Source organism: Myotis brandtii, unplaced genomic scaffold (assembly GCF_000412655.1).
Source record: "Myotis brandtii unplaced genomic scaffold, ASM41265v1 scaffold208, whole genome shotgun sequence".
Lineage (NCBI taxonomy): Eukaryota > Metazoa > Chordata > Mammalia > Chiroptera > Vespertilionidae > Myotis > Myotis brandtii.
In genome coordinates, this window is record NW_005357764.1 from 1,526,773 (window position 1) to 1,536,376 (window position 9,604).

Below are 9,604 nucleotides of genomic sequence, written 5' to 3' on the forward strand. Positions count from 1 at the left end.
GTGTTAATCAGGGTATTCATAGTAAGAGCTCACGTTCACTAGCTCTTCATGTGTGCCCACTGCTGCTCCAAGCCTAGACATGAGTCACCTCATTTATTCCTCAATCACTCTTTGAGGTCAGTCTGTCTTCTCCCCATATTACAGATGTGGTATTGGCAAAGTATAAGGGGCAGAAACCACCTTGGGCTGACACAGCCAGGGAAGACCTCAGGAGGAGGGAAGCTGAGCCAAGATAATATGTAGGTGGGGAAGAAGGAGGCATTCCTGGAGGAAATCCTAGCTTGAGCAAAGGTATGAAGGAGTGGGTAGAAGGGAGGGTCCCCAGTTCCAACAGAAGAGGGGAGAAAAAATAAAAACGAAAAAGGGAGGCTGAGGGGGCATGTTCTCCAGAAGGAGCCAGGCCTGGCTGATTGAGGTCTCGCCATTGTGGATCTTAGAGCAGGGTCTTGGGTGATGGCACGCACTGGGCAGTGGTGAGGAGAAGGGCTGAAGAGGTAGAGACGGCTGGCTGGTCAGGACAGTGGGGCTGGGTCCGGTAAGAGACGGTGAAGACCTGAAATAGTGGACATCGAGAGAGAGGGAGTAGCTTTCACAAGTTAGGGTGGACAGAACAGGTTACCCACTACTTCTGAGTGTTGAATCCAGTTTTAGGTGGTACATTTTCAGAGGTTGCATAGCGCCCATAGGTTTTTGTTTGCCTGCACAGTGTGTGTGTGTGTGTGTGTTTAAATTAATTACTGAGATAAAAAAAATCAGGACATTTCAAATACAAATCAAAATTTTCTGTTTCTCTTAGAAAATGAGGGATCTGGCAATACTGGGGTCTCATTTCTGTGGGGCAACAATCGCCTGAAACTAAAGTGACTGTTTCCAACAGATGGGTTCATACTCTTTGCCACAGTCCCCACCACTCCCTATTGCTCCACCTATCACACTCACTGATGTCATTTGCTTGGCCCTCATAGGCACTGAGTTTGTAACAAAGGATTTGGATAAATTGGAGCGTTTTAGGAGGAGAGGCCAGACTGATTAGTGACTTGAAGTATGTCCTGTGAAGACCAGCTGGAGCAAAGGAAGATATTTACCTTCTGGGAACGAGATTATAGCCTTCACATTTAAAGGGCTAAGGTCGAGGAGACTAGGCAGGTCTGTTCTGTGAATCCCAAGAAAAAAACAACAACTAGGACCAGTGAAAATGTGAGTGTGGGGGTGGAGAGGGGAGGCAACAAGGAGACCCGTTTCAGCTTGACCTAAGGCTGACTTTGGAACAGCATAACCGTTTCAAGATGCAACAGGTAACATCAGAAAGAGGTGAGCCCCTGGCACAATGTGGGGGCCGAGTTTAGGCTGAACCTGGGCAATGGCTTCACCACAACCGTTTAGAGGAAATCTAAGTGTTGCATAGACAGCTGAACTGCCTGCCCTTCGCGGTTTCTTCCAGCCTGCCAGAGCGGGATTCTGTGCCCACAGACTGGCTGCCAGGTTGAAGAAGGAAGAATTCAAAACGACCCCTGCACTGCTGGCCTGGAAGCTGAAAGACTACCTAATCTGCTGCTACTAGAAGAGGGAACTTGGGAGGAAACTGCAGGAGGAGCAGGATGTTACACTTCTTTGTGCTGCAGGGAGAAAAGCCAGGGCATTGGGTCAGAAAGACTGGGTCTTTTTACCTTTCCGTGCCTCTGTGTCTTCCTTAGTGAAATATCTGTCAGGGCTGTGAGGAGGGTTTAGGTGAACACACCTGAAAAAATGCGTCCCAGTGCTTGGCTGGTAGAAGTCCCTGGATAAGGGTGAGCGTCCCAGCCCCATGCTCTGGCCCGAGAGGCGTCACTGGTCCTGGATGGAGCAGGTGAAAGGCCTGGGTTCTGGTCTAGCCCATATGGCCACAAGTCTGACATCGGTTTCTTTCTGTGGGAGGGGGAGGCATGTTAGATGACCTCTAGGGGACCTGCCAGCTCCGGGTCACCTGGCCGGAGTCTGGATGGCTGAGCTTTCTGTCCAAGTGAGACAACTGGAGGCCAGAGCAGTGGGAGTGGGGGCTTCTGGAGGCAGCTGCTGGGACTGTACTTCCTAGATGAGAAAGGGAGCTGTGATGTTGTGATTTAGAATAAGAAACATATGTTTGAACTTCCTCCTATTTCCTGGCACAGAGCTCCCCAAACCCTTGGAATTTCCTAAAGGATAAACGTGATCACTGTGTCTTTTGTTATGTTAATGAAGTGACTTTCGAGCCCCACCTAAGGATGAGGGCTGGTTACATGGAGAACCAACCTTGTGATTAGAAGGGTGTAACTTTCAGTCCCCCCCTAACCTCTGGGAAGGAGAGGGGCTGAAGGCTGGATTGTGCCAGTGAAATAGCCTCTCTGACCCCGTCTTGCTCAAGCCTGTGTTCTTGCATGTAGACATGCTAATCATTATAGAGGAATTCTGCTTGCGGCTTGAAGTTTATTTTTTCTTTAAGAACAGTCCCCTTGTCCAGTCGGTGTGGCTCAGTGGTTGAGCGTCAACCTATGAACCAGGAGATCCCGGTTCAATTCCAGGTCAGGGCATATGCCCGGGTTGCGGGCCAGTCAGGGTTGCGGGCTTCATCCTCAGTGTTGGGCATGTAGGAGGCAGCTAATCCATGCTTCTCTCTCATCGTTGATGTTTCTATCTCTCTCTCTCCCTCTCCCTTCCTCTCTGAAATCAATAAAAATACATTAAAAACAAAAACAAAAAAAACAGCCCTCTTGCCAGAAGGTGCCTCACCCGAGGCATTTTTTAAATATGTAAAAAAATAATTATTATTTATCAAAGATTTGCAGAAGCCTCAAGACTGGATTTAGATCAGCAGGGTTTAACAGATGGAAACAAAGAGATTTTGAGATTTCACACTCTTTCTTAGGTCCCTGCTGGTGCCCAGATGTCTGTGGTCCTCGATGATCTCTTGCCCATCCTATCTTTCCTTCATTTGACATAAAAGTGTGAAGTCTGAACTCTCTTAAGATGGATTTAAGGAACCTCTGAGACCCCCATCTTCTCAGTTAGGTGCCTTCTCCTTACTCCAAACTCTGATGTTTTGAATATTGGCCTTTTTGAAATGTTAGGCACATATACTTTCAGACCATTAGTAAGATTGTTATTGGTGTAAGTGGAGTTCTTGTGGTGCCTCGAAGAAAAGAATTTCCTGAGGTCCCCGTGGGACAAGGGGGTTTTGTGGGAAAGCTTTATTGATGATGTAAAATTAATGGGTCATGTGGCTCCTTAAGGCCACATGGCTATAGAAAGGGAACAGAGGAGCATATGGGCGAGTTCAAGTTGTGGAACAAGAGAGAGAGGGAACTCTCTCCAAGCCTTTGAGCACTTGCCAATGATCTTTTCCCCAGGCTAGACTGACAGCCAAGCACTTTCCCTACTGTTGGGGGCTTCAGAATAGTACCAGGTGTTAGACCCATGGGGTCAGACTGGACCAGGTTTAACAACCTCAGTTCTTGAGTTCTGGCTAGGAAAGGATTCAGAGTCAAGACTCAAACTGTAAGTGACCACTTATTTGGAAAATCACAGAGGTAGTAGAAGTAATTCATAGAAGATATGGGCTTAGGAAATAAGTTATAGAGGTAAAGGAAGGGCTCTTGGAGCTTAGCAGTGAGGAAGGTATGGAAACTCACCAGGGGGGAGAGCCCCCGGGTCCTCCTTGGCTGGTTCGGGAGGGCCCATAGGGAAGGGAGGCCGAATGGAGGCTGCAATCAGTCATCCAAGTAGGATTCGGAGGTAAGCCCAGGACCAGCTGCTGCTGCCTACAGCTCTCCCAGGAGAAAACTCAGTGTGACTGAAGCCAGGTTGATGGCTCCCCTTCCCCATGGATCCCTCCCGGGTTTTTGCACCAAATGTTAGGGTTGCCGAAGGAGGACCACATGAGACCAAATGTGGGAAGGGGTTATAAATTTATTAGGCTGAGCCCCAAAATGGTGCCAGCACCTAGGGTCAGGGAGTCAGAGATTTTAAATTATTTTATTACTTATCTGTTTGTTTGTCAACATTTTTTTTTTTAAATCCTCAACCGAGGGTATTTTTCCAATGATTTTTAGAGAGAGTGGAAGAGAGAGGGAAAGACAGAGAGAAACATCGATTGGTTGCCTCCTGACCTTGTCCTGGGGCCTGCAACCAAGGTACATGCCCTTGACTGGAATCGAACCTGGGACCCTTCAGTCCACTGGCGGATGCTCTATCCACTGAGCCAAACTGGCTAGGGCAGGAGTCAGAGATTTTAAAGGACTCTAGGCAGGCTTTTTGGGTGGGGAATTCTCTGTTCATGTCTGGATCCTGGGCAAATCTGGAGGGGAAAGGTAATGGTCTTAACAAATGGAATGTGGTCTAAGCCAGGGGTTGCCAACCGGTGGTCCGTGTACCACTGGTGGTCCGTTAGGTCCGAAAGGTTGGCCATTGCTGGTCTAAGCAAAAGGGAATGTCAGTTGTGAAGTGGTCTAAAGTATAAGTGTTATGCCCAGATTTCAAGATCCCCAATAGACCACCAGGGAGCCAGCCGTGTCGGATGCAAAAGCATAAGAGTCTTTATTTCAAACCCGGGCTTGGCTCCCCTACCCTCCTTACTGACAGAGCAGCAAGTGGCAGAGAGAGGACCAGCCCTGTGGGGAGAGAGGTTTTATAGTAAGGGGAGGAGAGAGAACTGTGGGCCCTGCCAATTGGCCAGGCGCAAGTCGGTGTCTCGTTACATAGGATGTGGTCATATCCATGGCGCGCACTTCCCTTGATTGTCATTGGTTAGTTTAAAGAAATCCTGGGTGTGGCTAGCAGAGGCTTGGGCTTCCGGGAAGAAGCCTTGCCGAGCACATGGCTGCCCAAAAATGGAGGACACAGGGTAAGATGGAGGGCGTAGTCCTCGCCCTTTCAATAAGACCTCAGGAGGAGGGAACCTGAGTAGTTCCCAGGGGAAGGGGTATCGATTCAATTATTTGATCAGACCTAACAGGCCCTCTGTCCTAAGGGTTTCAAGGGTGGAGATTGTGGAGGAGGTCCCAGGGGAAGATCTCAACGGAATATCCAGCAGCTTTCCAGGTGTGTTCTTTCAGGGTCTAGGTCTCCACTGATTGATTAGTCAGCACCAGGGATGGAGATCATTATTCAATGCACCTGGACCTGAGGTCAGCCTTGGGGTCACTTGTCTAGTTTTGCTGCTTTTCTGGGCTTGGAGTGGAAATACAATTAAGGCCTAGATGTTAACTCTAGGAAGGATGGTCAGAGGGTCCAAACCCCATGACCAGCCATATGCTAGGGGAGGAAAGGTCACCCTGAGGCAAGGTCCTACCCTACAATTGTCCTTTGTTAGGCACCCAGGGCTTTCCACCCTGATGACCTTCTGTACCTGACCCATGTCTAACTTCCTGCCACACTGTCAACCTGACTTCCCATGTACATCATCTCTTCTTTGTTTGGTCCCTCCCCCCAGTGATCTTCAGGGAATGGACCTGTGGTTCCCTGAGGAGCGCGAAGCTTTAGCTTCCTGGTGAAGCTGTCCAAGAGACCATGCTAATGTCTGGTCTACCCTTTCCTCTCTTCTTCTTCTTCTTTTTTAAATATATTGTGTTTATTTTATTTATTTTATTTTTTAAAAAATATATTTTATCGATTTTTACAGAGAGGAAGGGAGAGAGATAGAGAGTTAGAAACATCGATGAGAGAGAAACATCAATCAGCTGCCTCCTGCACATCTCCCACTGGGGATGTGCCTGAAACCCAGGTACATGCCCTTGACCGGAATCGAACCTGGGGGCTGTGTTTATTTTTTAACAGAGAAGAAGGGAGAGGGATAGAGAGTTAGAAACATCGATTCAGCTACCAAGGTAACCTAGGTACATGCCCTTGACCGGAATCAAACCTGGGACTCTTCAGTCCGCAGGCCGACGCTCTATCCACTGAGCCAAACCAGTTAGGGCTCTCATTATTATTATTAACAAACTAGCTAATCATGACAATAGCAGGATGAGTCATCAATGATTTGATCAATCTTACCTAAGTAATAAAGCTCCCCTGGAGCAAAGCAAAGAACACAAGTAGAAAATAGACATCCCTGGGGAGCAGGCCCTTGTTCTCAGTGCTCATCCCAACGAGTCCTCAGCCGGGGAACATGCCTCCGGACAGCAAGCACTTTGGAGGCTAGTGATGCTGAGCTCACGCACTCTCTCAGAATGCCAGCATTGTCCCCACAGCGGCTGAGACGCATAGATGATAGTTCTATGACATTTCTTTCAGATTCTTTGTTATTCAAGAATGAAGTCAAACCAGTTTTGTCAAATCATATAAAATATTTATTCTAATTACAGTCTCCATCTTATAAAATGTTTAATAGTTTCTACTTCTGTTATATAAAAAAAGAATTGCTAGCAACAGTTCAATTGTTTTTAGCAACATATACCTCAGTAAAAACTGCTTTCGCCCAGCCAGCATGGCTCAGTGGTTGAGCATCAACCTATGAACCAGAAGGTCATGGTTCGATTCCAGTCGGGGCATATGCCCCAGTTGTGGGCTTGATCCCCATTGTGGGGCATGCAGGCGGCAGCCAATCAATGATTCTCTCTCATCATTGATGTTTGTATCTCTCCCTCTCCCTTCCTCTCTGAAATCAATAAAAAAAAATTTTTAAAAACCCTACAAACCAAAAACCCCACCTTATATTATATTGTTTTGGTCAATTGTGTACTAATTCTATTTCTATCAATAATTCAATTCAGAAGAATTATTTAACACTTAGGATTTATGGTCAACAGGAAATAAAGTAAATTTCAATAATATACTTTTTGTTATACCTAAGTATAATAAGATGGTCAGTAAAAGACTTTGAAGCCTAAAAATATATTGCCTTATAATGAAGATATGGAGAACTTGGAAAGGAAACACAAATTCAAGGAGAAAAAGGAAAAAAATGTAAAACTTCCAAATGTTGAAGAAGAGCTTGTTCATGGATTTAAGAAAGTTTTTTAACATTTATATTCCTTTGGCTACATTTAAAACAGTGATTTTCAACTGGTGTGCTGCAAGAATTTTTAAAACATACAATATCTGACTATTTAGTTAGGGGCATTGACCTCTTTTCCCTTAGATTGCCAAATAAAATAATGACAACAGCCAACACAACAATAGCCATCCAGTATGAATGCCCGATCTTGAACCATAATTATATAGGTCATATAGTAGAGTTGCATCTTCTTGGTCACATCACATAATAAGGTTAGTTAGAGAGTCCTCCCAATACCCCAAGGTTGTAGGTTTGATCCCAGTCAGGGCACATATAAGAATCAACCAGTGAATGCATAAGTAAGTGTTCCCCTCTAAAATTTAATTTTTAAAAAAGTAAGGCCCTAACCCATTTGGCTTAGTGGATAGAGCATCGGCCCTCAGACTCAACGGTTTTGGGTTCGATTCTGGTCAAGGACATGTAACTTGGTTACAGGCTTTATCCCCAGGCCTGGTCAGGACCCGTGCGGGAGGCACCCAATCAACGTGTCTCTCTCACATTAATGTTTCTCTCTCTCCTCCTCCTTTCCACTCTCCCTCTAAAAAAAAAAATTCAATGGGAAAATATCCTTGGGTGAGGATTAACAACAACAACAAAAATTAAAAAGGAGTATGTGTATATCTGTTTTACTTTTTATCCAATCTCAAAGATTTCCCCCTTTGCTTTTTCCTGCCTCCCTAAGCGATCACCAGTGGATTTCAGGTAACCCTCTTACATCTTTCCCTTTGATTCTGATTATAAAATAAGTGGTAAAACTGCCATTTTCCAGAGCATTTTCTCAATCTATTGAGATTTGACAATTGCCATTTTGGTTCTAATAAACCCATAGAGATTCTCTATAAGTTTGGGTGTTTCTTATGTTGAAAGAACTCAGAAGACAGTTTGTACCAGAGGAGGTTGAAATGCTGAGCTAACATCTTGGCACCTCTACCCTACCCCTGTGACTTGTGAAGAAGATGCACTTGGCCACATTTCTTTGCACATCTAAGCAGTGGTGCGATGTGCAAATCTCAACCATCTTCCATCCGGATCATCCCAACACTCCTGGGGGTGGGTGCTGGTGTCCTTCTTTCAGAGATGAGGAAAGAGGCTTTGGGGGTAATTAGTTTCATGAGGACATGCAGTTATTTTTTTAATCTTTATTGTTGAAAGTATTACATATATCCCCTTTTCTCTTCCATCGACCCCATCCAGCCTACCCTCATCCCCTGCCCCAAGCCCTTACCACCCCACTGTCTGTATCCATGGGTTATCCATATATGCATACAAGGTCTTTGGTGGATTACCTCCCACCCATCCACACACCCACCCTCCCCCTCCTTCCCTCCAAGATTCTGCACTCTGTTCCATGCTTCCATGTCTCTGGACCCACTCAGTTCATCAGTTTATTTTCTTACTTAGATTCCACATATGAGTGAGATCATGTGATACTTATCTTTCTCTAACTGACTTATTTCACTTAGCATGATATTCTCCATGCTGTTTCAAAGGGTAAGCGATTCTTCTTTTTCACTGCTGCATAGTATTCCATGGTAGAAATGTACCACAGCTTTTTTTATCCACTCATCTACTGATGGGCACTTGCACTGTTTCCAGATCTTAGCTATTATAAATTGTGCTGCTATGAACATCGGGGTGCATACATTCTTTCTGATTGGTGTTTCCAGGTTTCTTAGGATATATTCCTAGAAGTGGGATCACTGGGTCAAACGGCAGTTCCATATTTAATTTTTTTGAGGAAACTCCATACTGTTTTCCATAATGGCTGCACCAGTCTGCATTCCCATCAGCAGTGTATGAGGGTTCCCTTTTCTCCATATCCTCACCAGCACTTGTCATTTGTTGATTCGTTGATGGTAGCCATTCTGACAGGTGATACCTCATTGTCGTTTTAATTTGCATCTCTCTGATGATCAGTGACTTTGAGCATTTTTTCATGTCTTTTGGCCATCTGTAGAGGACATGCAGATATTGAAGCTGGGACTCTCCAGCTGCCCAGCTTGAGCGTCTCACTACAGTGGGCTCCCTCCTGAAGCTTCAGTCTCCCTAACTCGGTCCTTTAAAGACTGCTGTGGCAGCATGAGCCAGAAAGGCAGGCTTTCCTCGGGTCATGGGAAAACACTGCTTGCAGGCACACTGTGCTGATTGTGTGTCAGAAATCAGAGAGAAGGCATCTTTGGGCAAAGTTATTGTTTTAAGCTGGTCTTAGTGTGTGTACTAGTATACCACAATTGCAAGATGCCTTCAGCAATAATCTTCAGGAAACTTTGAATAAAAGAAAACAAGGTTTGCCCTAGCTGGTTTGGCTCAGTGGATAGAGGGTTGGCCTGCAGACTGAAGGATTCCAGGTTCGATTCCTCAATCCCTAGTAGGGGGCATGCTGGAGGCAGCCAGTCAATGATTCTCTCTCATCATTGATATTTCTATCTCTCTCCCTTCCCCTCTCAAATAAAAAAATATATATTTGCTGGGAGCCAGTCCATCCTTGCTGCTTGACACATAGCGAGAGATGGCTGAAGAACCTAGAGTCAGAACCTAGGGACAGGACCAAGATGGCGGCATAGGTAAACACCGCAGACTGCTGCCGCAACAAAC

At 45.6% G+C, this 9,604-nt stretch overlaps 1 protein-coding gene across 1 annotated transcript in view; it reads right to left on the reverse strand.

Annotated features, from left to right (window-relative positions):
• Positions 1-1,802, reverse strand: part of N4BP3 (NEDD4 binding protein 3) — a 34,893-nt gene extending 33,091 nt beyond the window's left edge. The window contains exon 1 of the mRNA XM_005865479.2: positions 1,739-1,802. The gene's annotated coding sequence lies outside the window, so the exon portion shown is untranslated. The remainder of the gene's footprint in view (positions 1-1,738) is intronic.
• Positions 1,803-9,604: the final 7,802 nt, after the last annotated feature.